The sequence below is a fragment of the Pantherophis guttatus genome, chromosome 5 (assembly GCF_059756535.1).
Source record: "Pantherophis guttatus breed Tessera chromosome 5, ASM5975653v1, whole genome shotgun sequence".
Taxonomy (NCBI): Eukaryota; Metazoa; Chordata; class Lepidosauria; order Squamata; family Colubridae; genus Pantherophis; species Pantherophis guttatus.
The window spans coordinates 28,413,516-28,428,266 of record NC_142067.1 but is presented as its reverse complement, the minus strand read 5'-3'; the positions used below and the strand labels follow the sequence as shown (position 1 = coordinate 28,428,266).

The 14,751-nt window shown below is 37.2% G+C and overlaps 1 long non-coding RNA gene across 3 annotated transcripts in view; it reads left to right on the top strand.

Annotated features, from left to right (window-relative positions):
- The first annotated feature begins 363 nt into the window (after positions 1 to 363).
- The window catches only part of LOC117662270 (uncharacterized), a 57,429-nt gene continuing 43,041 nt past the window's right edge, over positions 364 to 14,751 (top strand). Inside the window, exons 1-3 of one of the 3 annotated variants that reach the window (XR_004590310.3) lie at positions 364 to 497; positions 4,408 to 4,525; positions 14,408 to 14,568. This is a non-coding gene — a long non-coding RNA (uncharacterized LOC117662270). Of the gene's footprint in view, positions 498 to 4,407; positions 4,526 to 11,070; positions 11,616 to 14,407; positions 14,569 to 14,751 lie in introns of those variants that run through there. The other 2 variants (XR_004590312.3, XR_015734404.1) reach the window with 2 other exon arrangements.

Here is a 14,751-nt window from a genome sequence, read left to right as displayed (position 1 = left end):
TATCCCAAGCTATTTTTTCTGATACATTATTCTGTAAGCCTAAATAGTGTCCAATATTTGACACTGAGACCACCAGAAAACATAACACAGGCTTCAGTTTTGTTTTCAGTGCAAAATCACATTATACTGTTATGTATTAATAGCACTATGAAAATTTTCATAATTACACTCATATTTGGTCCCTTTGACGCACACACAAAAAGCCTGGAAATAATTTTTTGGTCTGCAATATTTCGTTGTTTTTATTTCATTTCATGCCCAACTCATGAGTGACCCAGTCTTAATTCATTACTAGCTATACCAGATTAACATAGTATTTTTTCCTTTATTCTGACATCATTTAAACACAGCTTTATGTTGGAAGAAATGTCCATCTGGGTTCAGTTCCAAGTGAGGAGAAAGACACTGGAAACATGGAGGCTGCTTGGAAAGCTGGTTTAATGGAGCAGAACCACTAACCACATGGTCCTGGTGCAATTGAACACATGAAGTGGAGAGTGAGTGTTATTTATACCGTCTTGGGCTTTGAACTTGAGCTTCCTCTTCCTGTGGCAAAGGCTGGTATTCTATTGGTTGCTGTAGGGGTCATATGCAAAATCTAGCAGTTTGTCTGAGATAAATCTGGTTAACTGTGCTGGGTGATGTAATATCCCCAGATGCCATGTGGTAAACTCTGCTGCTAGATGGATAGAGCACTAATCCTATTATGTCCTGAGGGTGAAGGTATTTTGTTTTGTAGATAAGATGGCCCAGTCTTTTGTCTTGTAGATAAACTGGCACCAAAATATCTGCTGGGGGCAGGGAGCTGGGGCTCAGTAGAGCATGTTTCTCAATTTCTCATCCAGGGAAATATAATATTCTGCCTTTTAATATTTCCTAAAAGATTTCATTCTTCTAAGAGGGGTGGGTGCTAACTTTCTTCACTTGAGACAGGTAAAATCTATTAGTGTTGGCCACCCATTGTCATAAAGGGAAATCAGTGACTAAGACATTAAGGTAAGGATAGTGATCAACAATGGGGAAAGCACTCCCAAATAGCTAAATATAATTCTAACAGTAAAAGATCCCTTGTATCTTATACTGAGTTATTTCTAATAAAAAAGTTCAACAATTTCAAAGCTATCTATGAGTAGCTTTCTTTCACTTTCTTTAATCAATTGCTGAAATTATAGATGTGTTCATATGCATCCAAGGCTTTCCTGAAGTCTTTCTTCTGTAGTTGACTTTCATATTTTTGCCATATTAGAAATTGTGTATGGTCCACATTTCTAGGTTTTCAGGAACCGTGTGAATATCAGATAGATGTACAGTGACCACACTGAAACCACACCTAAAGAATAGGATTTTTTTTTCTGAATGAACATGCATAGCACCAAATCCACATGTCAGTTTAAGGGAAGTAGGAATGGGGAATAATACATGTCCACTATAGTTGGGGAAAATATGAACTACCGTTGGTCACCAAATAATATACTGTATTGGGGTCGGGGTTGTCTCATGTTCACTTGATAAACAATCAAATATTTATAACATTAAATATGGATATAGTGAATTGATTCATTTTCATTCAAGGCAAAAAAGACTGGACAACAATTTTTGGCTTCCTGAAAAACATTTATGTTTATTATGATAGATCCCTTCAAACTGAACACAAATACAGAATCATTGTATCATATCACTTAAACATGAGTTTAAGTGCAGCAGCAGTCAAAAAAGGTAATATAATCCTTGCTTGTATGAACAGAAGCATAGAATCAAAATCATATGAAATATTACCCTGTTTCCCCCAAAATAAGACATCCCCTGATAATAAGACCAATCAGGCTTTTGAGCACGTCAATAAGGCCAAGTGCTTATTTCAGGGTTCAAAAAAAAAATAGAAGACAGGATCTTATTTTTGGGGAAGCACGGTAGTACCACTTTATAAAGCCTTAGTAAGACCACACCTGGAATGCTGCATCCAGTTTTGGCATCACATTACAAAAAAGAATGCAAAGAAGAACAACTAAGATGATTAAAGGCCTGGAGACTAAAACATATGAAGAATGGTTGCAGGATTTGGGTGTGGCTCGTCTAGAGAAAAGAAGGACTAGGGGGGAAATGATAGCAGTATTCCAGTATTTGAGATGCTGCCACAAAGAGGAGGGGGTCAATTTATTTTCCAAAGTACCAGAAAACAGAAACAATGGATGGAAACTAATCAGGAGCAACCTGGAATTGAGGAGAAACTTCCTAATAGTGAAGACAATTAACCAGTGGAAGAGCTTGCCTTCAGAAGTTGTGGGTGCTTCATCACTGGAGGTTTTTAAGAAGCAACTGGACAGTCATTTGTCTGAAATGGTATAGGATCTTCTGATTGAGCAGGGGGCTGGACTAGAACCTCCCAGGTCCCTTCCAGCTCTATTCTGGATAATAATTTTAGAATTACTATATCATGTAGGAATCTTGAGAAATATAAAATTAACTTTTAATGACTATAATGTATTTAACTGCATGTTTTCAACACACTACATGAGTTCAACAGGGCCAAATGCACTGATGGATTTGAATTGCCCTGAAATTGTTTTTCCATTGTGGCAATGTTCTGCTTAAACCTTTTGCCATGTTCACTTTTTTTTTTTGGCGGGGGGGGGGGGAGTCCAAGTGTGAATGCAGAAAATGAATCTTCAGTTACATGTTACTTCATAGTCTTGGGTTCTGTAAGAAGTTTGTCAATCAGATGAATGTAGTTTGGTGCTCTGTACTTGTCAAGAAAAATTCTCAATGACATTCTTGAATGTCTTCCAGATGATTTCCTCTGGCTCAGCTAACAGATCCTCAAACTGCTTGTCATTGTTGATGTATCTGATCTGTGATCCAAAAATTAAATGCCTTCCTTAATCTTGGCATCTGTTATACTTGGAAATAATAATGTTTTTATCCACCTATCCTTATCAAGGACCTGGGAGAGGAAGATATTGTTTGAAGGTGTAAAAGGTATCATTGCAGGATGCAGCTCTTCCAAGTAAAGCTGCTTTTTGCAAATGATGGTAATTTTATCAATGCCAATGTTGTTCAAGTCATATTCTGGTTGTTTTGGGATTTCACAGAAAGCAACTATTACTATTTCTTTGCTTTCTTTTGCCAAAATTATTAATTCAGACAAGAACAGTGAGAAGGACAATTTAATATGTATCCAAAATATGCAACCTTGCCTGCTGATTCCTTTCCCAGAGAGGGAATTCAAACAGGTTCTAGCTCCTCCTTCATGTCTCAGCTGAAAACATACCAACATGTATCGTAGCTTTATATAAACAACATGAAGAATGTGTGTGTATGGGGAAAAAATGCATGTGTACTCTTTAAACCTCTATTATCACAAAAAGCACCTACAACAGGGATAGGTTCTACTTATCTTTACTACCAGTTCAAAACGGGAAGCTTCTGCACATGCGCAGATCACCCATGATGACGTCGTGGCAGCTGGGCATAGCCTCCTGCCAGTTTTACTACCGGTTCTATAGAACTGGACCGAACCAGGAGCAACCCACCACTGATTTACAACTATAGATAGCAGGCATCTTCAGTTTATCTTACAGTACATTCTTACATTGCTTCATGAAGTTCTTCCTTCCCCTGTTTTTTCAGCCAATCAGGACTAAACTGTAAGGAACAAGGCCAAATTTCAGCAAACTCATAATCCATTTCTTGTATACATACTGACTGTCCCTTTCAAAGCTGTAGAATAAAACATGCAGCCTACCTGGAGCTGTTAATTAGACATTTATTTAACTTTGTTGCTTTTTTTTAATGACACACTGTTGTTGTTTGAAGCTTGCTGCCTATTATTTGTAATAAAAACCTTTGTCACTTTTGTTGCCTCATTATTCTTAACAAACAGTGCCTTTCGCAGCCCTTTCTCCTCAACACCACCTCGCAGGCTATGGCTCCAAGAGTTTCAAAGAGCAGCTGTTATCATTTTGTCTACTGAGAGTTTTTTGAGAAACTTCTGTCACAGATTCAAGCCCAGCAGGAGCTGCTGAATAAAATATCAACCCTTCAAAAGGGAATTAACAGAAAGAAGAAAAGAGGCTGGGAGGAGGCAGCAAGAGGCAGCCAAGGCCGCCACTCCTTCCTTGACAGCCAGTAGTTCAATGGAAGAAGTCCGTAAGTGATTCTGAGGCAACCAAGGCAGTTGTCTGCACCTTGAAATAAGTCTAGGAAGAAACTGTGGGCTTTATTTCCTAGGAAATATTGTAGAATTACACTCGTTAGTCTGCAACTTTGATTTTGGGCTTTTCAGTAAAACTGTACTCTACTATCTACTTTGCAACAGCAGTGTGAAATGTTTGGGGATGTTGCTTATTTCTTTTTCTTTTCTTCTTCTTTTTTATGTGTGTGTGTGTGTGTGAGTGTGTTTTCTTGCAGAAATTTCCTTTTTCTTCTGACAAAGCAAGTTACAACCAGTTGTTACAAAGGCCAGTAGGCAGAGGAGATAACATTTGCCCCACTATGTTTCTAGTGGTTAAGCAATTCAACATATGAAGTAAGTATTTAAAAGCAATATATCTTTTTATGGTGAAAAAGTAGACTTGTTATAACCTAGCAAAAATAGTCAGCTGTGGTTATGGGAGGGGGGGCAGGGGGGAAGTGATACAAAGAACTACCATGTTTCCCCGAAAATAAGACCCTGTCTTATATTTCTTTTGAACCCTGAAATAAGCGCTTGGCCTTATTTCCCTGCGCTCAAAAGCCCGATTGGGCTTATTATCAGGGGATGTCTTATTTTGGGGGAAACAGGGTAGTAAAGTTTACTTTTGAATTATACGCTACTTTAATGCTACTATTTAGGATCCAAGCTTTTAAAATATTCTTGGAAGCAGAAACATCTGAATGAGTACTGCAGTGACTGATTTAGGGAAAAGAAACAGCTGGGCGAGATCTTAAAATAAGCTGCATTCCTCAATCACTGACCACAATTGGGACTGGTAGCTTCACTAAGCAACTTGTGAAACACTACTTGACTATGCACCCAACTTATGACATCATTTCTAGTTGCAGTTGTGAAGCAAATCACTCACAATTGTTAAGCTTAATTTTGCATGATTATGGCTTGTCTTATGACTTCCAACTTCTGTATTGACTTTGCTTGTTGGAAGGCAGCTATAAAGATCACAAATGTAAGGCTGCAAACTCAAGAACTGATTATAAAAAATTTTCAGCACTGTTGTAACTTGGAACAGTTGCTGAATGAGCAGTCAGTAAGCAAGGATGACCTGTACTATTTTTCATAACTGTATTTAATAACAGCAAAGAACTGATACCATGTAGTACATTGCTTTACATCAGCGGTCCCCAACTTTTCCAGCTTGGTGGAACAGCAGGGCCAGTGGCAGGTACATGTGTGAGCATGTGAGACTCCATTTGTGCAAATGGAGCTTCGCGCCCCAGCACCCACCATTCACACAAATGGAACTTTACACACATGAGTGCCCATCGCTCAAGCAAGTGGAGCTGCACATGCTTGCCCACCAAATGGGCCATGGTCCGGTATTGGGCCATGGTCCAGAGATTGAAGGCCATTGCTTTACGTGAATCAAATGGGTGAATCAAATGGGTGATCTGATTTAAATGCTTAAAAGTATCAGCAAGTTTTCTACAAAAATGTTTTCATGAATTACAGCACACATATGATGGGTCAGTGTTACTTGATGGAAAATATGATCTACTATTCTGTGTGATCTATTATATCCCTTTAGGTATTCAGGATAAAAAAAGAGCAAAGGCTGCAGATCTTAAACAACTACTAAAGCACATCATTGTTGCCTGTGTAGCTGTTTCTGGTTTGATCTTAGCAGTGATAGTCCTTGTGCACATATACAATTCATTGTTTGTGAAGAAGCAATAAGTTATTGTTTCATTCTCTTCTCCCCTCCTATCACTGTCATTCTGTATCATAAGAACTCCCATCCTAACACTTCGTTACCATTTATATTTTTTTAACATAGACATAACATGTTAGGTCAAATTGATGCAGTAGTAGAGACTGCCGATCAAATGCAACTCAGCCATGTAAGACTCAGACATTGACACTGAATATCCTGTAGAAGGAGGACATCCCAGTTCAGCCATGATGCTCCTTTCTAGAGCCTTGAGCCTTGTCTCTTGGCCTAAACTTCATGATGTTAAGCATAAAAAACTGTCTCATGTGAAGCGGGAAGTAGACATAAGTATTTTGTATGGGCTTATTAAATGTTTATCTATCCATCATATAATTCTTGCCCTATATGTTATTTGACCTTTCTAACAAACTTAACAGGGATTGCTTGTCTCATGCTTGAAGTTGCCATTCATTTTAAGAATATTTTTAATTTATAAGCTGTTTAGACCAATTTTCATTGAAAGTGACCCCAAAGCATGCATGTCCTCTAGAACAGGTGTTCTCAAAACCCACATTTGCTCATGAGGCTTTTGATATAAGCACCAGCATTCTTTTCTTCACTGTTTATCCTTCCCTTATTTCCCATTATTTCTTTTTTTCAAAAGAAAAAAGAAAAAGAAAAAGCAGACTGTGAATTCCTTAGGAAGAAAGCCATCTTCTAATGTCCTGAAATTGTTTGGGGCCAAGAAATCTAGGAAACCACTTTCTCCCAGATGAAGCCAATTTATAGTTTAACATCTGCCACAGAGACTTTCCAGTATTTCTAAGATAGAGTGTAAGATGGGTATAATCTCTTTGAATTATCAAAAGAAGTTAGAAGAATTTCAGGAAAAAGGATGGCAAGAGATAGACCAAGGATAGCACAAGTTTACCAGAAACTGGATATTTTTGATAGAGAAATCTGATATCTCCTCAAGCTATGTACAGCTAAGAAAAAACTATGAATAAATGAAGCTAGAGAAATGACCTCTTGGCTCATGGCAACCTCTGACATTTTTAGAAGTGGTATCTTTCAATAGCATAGCTCCTGTATGCATTTGAGATTTAATTATGGATATCATATTCTTTCCTTTTACACCTATAGGGATTCAAATTTAGGCTATGCTAGATTGCTAATCAAGGCAGGGAAATGTTACCCATGCAATAAAACAGCCATTGTATAAATTGCAAATGCTGCATAGATGAATTACTTAGAAAAACCACAGGATTTATCCCAGGTTTCCAAATTCCAGTCATGTCTAAGTACCATGAGAGCCAATATAATAATTCTGAGATGGTATATGCACTTTTGAACACTTCAAAAGAAATAAAAAAGTGGTTAGAAGCGAGGACAGCATTAAAAAATGGTTGGATCAAAAACAGACCAAAGCCTAAACAACTCATGGCAGAAAAAAATGTATAGGAAGCTACCTGAGTTATTTATTTAATTTACATCCCATCTTTATTTTTTTCTTTATAAAAACCTCAAGGTGGCAGATATGTCTAATACTCCTTCCTCCTCCTATTTTCCCCCAAAACAACCTGTGATGTGAATTGGGCTGAGAAAGTGTGACTGGCCCAAAATCATCCAGACAACTTTAATGCCTATGGTGGGACTAGACCTCACAGTGTCCTGGTTTCTAGCCTGGTGCCTTAAGCATTACACCAAACTGGCTTGTATTGTAGAAAATTGTAGATTGAAGAAAATAAATGTGGAATAACATGTTATTGGAGGATAGGATTAAACATTTAATCTCACAGTCATACAAAGGGACAGATTCATTAGTATAGAATCTTTTTAGTGAGACAATCTCAGAAATGTTCTGGTTCACAAGAGGTCATGTAAATTAGAAAAAGACATATTGGCAAATAGATCCATTTAGAACTTTAAACACTGTGTAATTATAGAAGGAAAACATGTTCTTGGCTACATACACTTTGAACTTGTACAATATTTTTTTAGCCCTAAAAGAACCAAGTAACAGAGAGCACTCTCTCTGTCTCATTCTTCTGCAAAATGTGTTACAGTCCAATAGGAACTTGCAAAAAACGACAATAAGTTATCAACTTTCAAATTCTTATTAACAATACCTAGCTTCTTGCAATAAAAGAAATAATAAATTTTTATGCTCTATCCCATAGACTTTAGCTACAAACATGCTTGCCAATGGCATATTCACCTTGCCATTGTTTTGACCTACTTTTGTGAGATTCAGTTTGCAAGAGAACAAAATACCATATTGCCTGAAGAATGGCATTTAGATGACTCTCCATCCAAAAAAAAAAAAAGATACGGTATATTCAATGAAAAGATCCATTATGTTCATCAAGCGTTCATATTTCTAGTTGAACAGTCACTTTTCCCTTACCTCTCATTTCAGTATTGAAATTCAGTATTGGCTTGTGGTTTACCCATCCGGAAATTTATCGGTCCTGTGGTTACTCATTTCCTTGGAATGCCTTCTAGGACTTGACTCTCAAGTGTTCTCTTGATTATTTGACAGGAGAAGCTAGCAGTCACTTGATTAATAATAGAAATCTCTGTATGCATCTCTATATATATCACTATATCTCTATAATCATCATCATCATCATTTTAGCCATTGTCTATCTACTGCAGGATGAAGGCCTCTTCTGCATGTTTCCAACCAATACAGTCCAGAGCTTTCTTTTTGCCAATTGGGCCAGCAATTTTTGCTGATGCTGTTGATCCATCTTGTTTTAGGTCTCTTTTGTGGATGCTTTTTATCAAGTGGGATCGATTCTAGGACTGCCTTGGCCCACCTGCCATCAGTTCTTCTTGCTATGTGACCAGCCGATTTCATTTCAATTCTTTTACTGCATATTTCTGTCTTTAATTCATTTTGCTTTTAAGCTACATCTGAGCAATCAAAGTGGCCTTTTAATCAATTATCTAGGAAAGCAAGTTTTTGAGTTTCCATATTTTATCAACTATAGATGGACGAAAAAGTCTTACAGTATTAGTTCTCAGTCAAAAGTTATTTGACTGACATAAACATTTCAAAAAAGCCTATCATATACTTAGCATGTTTAGTTTACTTTTCAATTAGCAGATATCTTGAGCAGATAGTGCCAGGAGGTACCATCAACTTTAAGTTTTTTTTAAAAAGAGTGTATTTAGTGCTAGGGAATTTCAACAAGTTTCCTTAGTATATTAAAAAGTTACAGGACATAACACGCCACTAGAAGAAAAAATAATACAAAAAACAATGGAATGTGCAGAAATGGATAAACTGACCAAAGAAATACAGGGAAAAGAAGATTCAGACTTTTACTTAATTTGGCAAGAATGGTACAACTGGTTAGATAAAAAAGACACGAAATAAGGGAATACCACCCAACGATACAAAAATAAGGAAATAAAATGAAATATCGTTATATAAACATTGATACAAGATGAAAGATAATATATACAGATATATAGATATATAATTACCGAAGTAGCTCTATTTTCAAAGTTCAAGCTCTATGACTTGATTTCATTGTATAGTTAGTTTATGTTTAGTTTGTTTAAATGTTCATGTCTGTATGTGTATGTTTGTTATAAAAAAAAAATAAAAAAAATAAAAAAAATAAAAAAAAAGTTACAGGACATAAAGTGACAGAAGAAGTAAAGAATAACACTGCTGCAAAACAAGTAAAAATGGCAGTAAGAGCAATGAAAAAAAGTTTATTGAATCTGGGGATAGGTGCTCAGAAACTTTTCCTCAGATTTATTTGCTGGATCTGAACCAGGACTTGTAAATTATTGGAAAGAATTTATTCAGCATTTGGAGGGTTAATCACCTGCATCCACTCAGAATTGGACAGCAGGTGAACTAGTCTTGTTGTGATAAGGAAGACATCAATCCAGGTTGCCACTGTTGACCCAAGAATTGCAGGTCCTTAAGCAGAGGGAGTCCCAGGTAAAAGTATGAAGAAGTGCCATAGGATGGGTGGGGAGGCCTGCACAGATCACACTTGAATTGGGGTGGTACTGCAGTGTGGTACAAAGCCGTAGCTGCCCCTGGAAGCATCAACTGCTGCAGCCCATCTAGCCTAGCTCAAACCTGTTCTGATCTAGGAAAAGTCAGCCACCCAACCGAGCCAGCATCCCTAACAACTTCAGGAACATTGCAACTCCCTCAACCCACCTATCTTCCATCTGATGTATGCCCTTTTGGCCACCTTGCACAGCATACTTGCTGACTGCAGCTGAAGTAGATGTTGGGCCTACAGCAGTCTACACTAGTTGGAGACTGGCAGATGTCCCATTCTTGCCAGACCTGGAAAACATCAGCAGCTGGGACTTTGTGCAATGATGCTGGGGTGGCTGGTGAAGTTGTATGACTTGAGGCAGCATTTCTCAGTAGTAGCAGTGGTGTTGGGAGCAATGGCCACTGGCTGAGACTGCTGAAGGACTAGGGACTCAACTTCAGCCGTTATGCTGCTGCCAATTAATGCCATTGTGCAGGGGGTCCAAAAGAACATAGACCAGCAAGAGTTAGGGGTGGGGGATTTGCAGAACTCCTTCAATGTAAATTCAGACAGGCTGAGAAGTGCCCAAATCTTTATCATATGACCAGGATGATGGTGTAATGGCTGCGAGTTTGAGCATGGGTCATACATCCTTTTTTTTTTAATGGTCTCTGAATAAACGGTCATAAGGCAAAGACTACCTCTATACTCTCTTATACTGTATCAAACTACAATTATTTTGTTTCCAACTATCATCTAATATAATGGTACTTAACTAGACTTCAGCATACTACAATCTATACCTCTGGGGATTTGTCCTACTAAACTGTGATTAGAACATAAATTGCTTTGTCCTCAAGTTTGCAGAATTCAATCATTCTCAGCCTCAGTGCTGCATTTGGTACAATAGACAGTTATTTTGCAAAATACTGCATTTATCTATACTGAAACACACTAGCTTAAATCTCTTCTGCTCATGAAGTGCATATATTATGAGCTTCCAGCACCTGCTGGAAAGCAATGTCCTAATAGTAATATGTTGGTAGCATAAGGGAAACTAGAGCCCCAATATGATTTCAATAACAACAAGTTGAGTTTGCTAGTCATCATCCCTATATGGATACCTGCAAGAAGAAGTGTTATTATAGTACAGATGAGTTCCAGTAGCTTTACATTCCAAACTTTTCTTCCAGGTGTTATCTGTTCACTAAGACAGACCACTGCATATGCTGCAAAGGTATGTGGTCCAACATTCATGAAGAGTTAATACAAGAGTTACCGTATGTCTCTTTATTGCAGAATCTGCACTGCAAATGCCACAAGATCCCTTAGGAGGCTGACCACAGAGTAATGTCTGTTAGCATAATATTGACCATAATGTTGATCTTCAGAGCTAATCAAATGTATTACATATTACTAATAATAATGATCTAACATAAGAAATTTATTACTGTAACCCAACCAAGAATGCACAGTTGTCTACCAAGAAAGAAGGGGTAAGAAAGAAAATGAGAAAGAAAGTACATCAATATGCAGAATATGAGGAAAAATACAGTACAAGAAGGATAAAATTTGTTCAAGATGAGATCAAACAAAAAGGGAGGTGAAATTGCATTATTGTTAAGAATGACTACATAGTTCTTTGACCTTTTTCTTTTTTCAAATCTTTTCTTACCTTTTAACTTTGTACTTTTTTGACAATCAATAAAGTTATATGTCTTAAAAAACCCTACCTTGAAAAAAAAGTGGCCCATTTCTCCTCTTTGTCAAAGAAGAGAAATACTGATCAAAATAGGTAAATAATTTATGAGAGAACATTTAGTTGCTTTGAATGAATTCAAGTCTCTTGGACCAGGGCATTAAAGTCATTGACAAGAAATCCTGGAGCAAGGAGAAATACTAATATTATTTCAGTATTTGAAGAGAGTAAAAAGTAGATCCAGGAAACTACAGACCAATCAAGTTGACATCAGTACATGGAAAAATCTAGAAAAGAGAATCAAGCAATAGGCTTATGATCACTGAGAAACAGGGTTCTTATTAAAAGCCAATGTGGTCCTGTTAAAAAGAGATTGCACCAAACAACTCATACAGCTTTAACTAGATCAGTATACCAAGGAAATGCTATAAACATAATATGATTAAAATTCAGTAAGGCATTTGATTAAGTAGACCATAGGTTCTTTTTTGATAAACTGGACCAATGTGAGTTGGATGGTCCCACTAGGAAATGGTTTTGCAATTGACTGATTAAACATAGCAAATGTATTGTTAATGGGTCTGTCTACTTGGAAAGAGGTATGCAGTGGGGAACTGTAGGGTTCTGTCTTGGGCATCTTCATAAATGACTTAGATGAGATAAGAGAAGTTTGTAAAATTTGTGAACTACACAAAATTTGAGGAGGAGGAAAGCTAATTCCTTAGTAAACAAGTTCAGAATTCTATAGGAATATTAAGAAATGTTACATTTTCAATGTATAATATACATATATGGATAAATGCACACACACACACATTTCACATATTCCACATATTCATATACTTTTCCAATTGTACAACTGCTTCAGGCAAGATGCAGATGCACAGAATCAGTACAAAGTTAATTTATTCCATTTCTGCATCCACATAATAAAGAGATTATCTGAGATCCCCTGATCATTTACTTATCCAAAATTACAGTGTAGTTTCAAATTAACTTTTGCTTAAAAGGAACATTAAGGGAAATAAAGATCTGCCTCACGCATCTGCTTCTTGATACAGCAAATTCTCTTCCACAGTCCATGTTTCATTTGGATTAGAAGACATTTGTTCATCTATATAAGAACCTTCTAATTTTTTCCTGTTTGGTAAAGAGGTTTTTTGGCAACTTCCAACACTCCTTTTTCCTCAATAGCTGCAAATCTGGCTATTACTCATGATGATGATGATGATGATGATGATGATGATGATGATGATGATGATGATGATGATAATAATAATAATAATAATAATAATAATAATAATAATAATAAATATTTTTATATTATAAATAATATATACAGTAAAATAGAATAATGTATACTGTAATAGCAATAGCACTTAGATTTATATACTGCTTTACAGTGCTTTACAGCCCTCTTTAAGCAGTTTACAGAGTCAGCATATTGTCCCCAACAATCTGAGTCCTCATTTTACCCACCTCGGAAAGATGGAAGGCTGAGTCAATCTTGAATCTGATGAGATTTGAACTGCCAAGTTGCAGGCAGCCGGCAGTTAGCAAAAGTAGCCTGCAGTACTGCACTCTAACCACTGCGCCACCGTGACTCATAATAATAATTGTCTGGTTTATTCATGAATGGCATTGTGCCAAGTTACTTGTGAGATTGTCTTTTCCTAAAGACATCTACCCATTATACCAGGTCTGACAGGGTGGGCCTGCTCCTAGTCAGTGGTGAAATTCAATTTTTTTAACTACCGGTTCTGTGGACATGGCTTGGTGGGCGTGGTGTGGCTTGGTGGGTTTGGCTTAGTGGGGATGGCAGGCGAAGGATACTGCAAAATCTACATTCCCACCCAACTCTGGTGCCAGCCAGAGGTGGTATTTGCCGGTTCTCCAAACTACTCAAAATTTCTGCTACCAGTTCACTAGAACCTGTCAGAACCTGCTGGATTTCACCCCTGCTCCTAGTCCCTTTCCCTAGATATTATCATCTGATGGAAGCTAGGAAGTGTACCTTTTCCATGGTAGCTCCTGCCTTCTGAACTTTGGCAGGCCTCTACTCTTTGCCTTCCATAAAGTTTTGAAGACTTGACTTTTTCCCAAGCACTGGGATCAGATTGGATGACTGCACAGTAGAAGCTTGACATGTTGCCAGGTTTTTGTTGTTTTTAATATTTTAGTGGGTTAAGTTTTATAGTTTTAATATGGTTTTATAGGTTGTTTGAACTTTTGATTGGAAGCTGCCCAAAGTTGATCAGAAGATGGGTGGCTCTAAATAAATAAATAATAAAATGACTATGCAAACACTGAGATCAGACTGTAGTACAGAAAGTCCTCGACTTGCAACAGTTCATTTAGTGACCATTCGAAGTTACAATGGCACTGAAAAAAGTGACTTAGGACCATTTTTCACATTTATAACCGTTCAGCATCCCCATGGTCACGTGATTTATATTCAGATGCTTGACAATTGACTCATAGTTATGATGGTTGCAGAGTCCTGGGGTCACGTGTTTACCTTTTCCAACCTTCTGACAAGCAAAGTCAATGGGGAAGCCAGATGCACTCAACAACCATGTTACTAATTTAACAACTGCAGTGATTCACTTAACAAATGTGGCCAGCAAAGTCGTAAAATGGGGCAAAACTCACTTAACTAATTTCTCGCTTAGCAACATAAATTTTGGGCTCCACTGTGGTCCTAAGTCAAGGACTACCTGTACTACCAAGTTATTGATTCAGAGAGATACCTTTAAAACATGAAATGTAACATGGAATTTGTGTTTTTTTTTTAAAAAAAACTGAAATTTTTTTCTATTTTTCTTTGGAAGGTAATTCCATGGGCATTTGTAGAAAAGAATAAATGAATTATTTATCAGAGGAATACAGCTAAATCCGTGTTCACTGATGAGGTGCACAGAATCCAAAATTAGTGATAGCAAAGTCACATTCCTACATATCCCAATGGAGAAATGACCATCTGGTATGTACTGTGCAGTCAGTGGAAAAGGAAAGCCAATATACAACTAACATGAATACCATATCGCAGGAATGATATGGCATAAGGTGGTACAGGAATGAAGATTCTTCTTGCAAAGGTCCAGGTTGTATTATAATCCAGGTTTCCACAACCTGTCCAATATGAAGTATTTTGTCCTCAAAGCAAATTTCATTG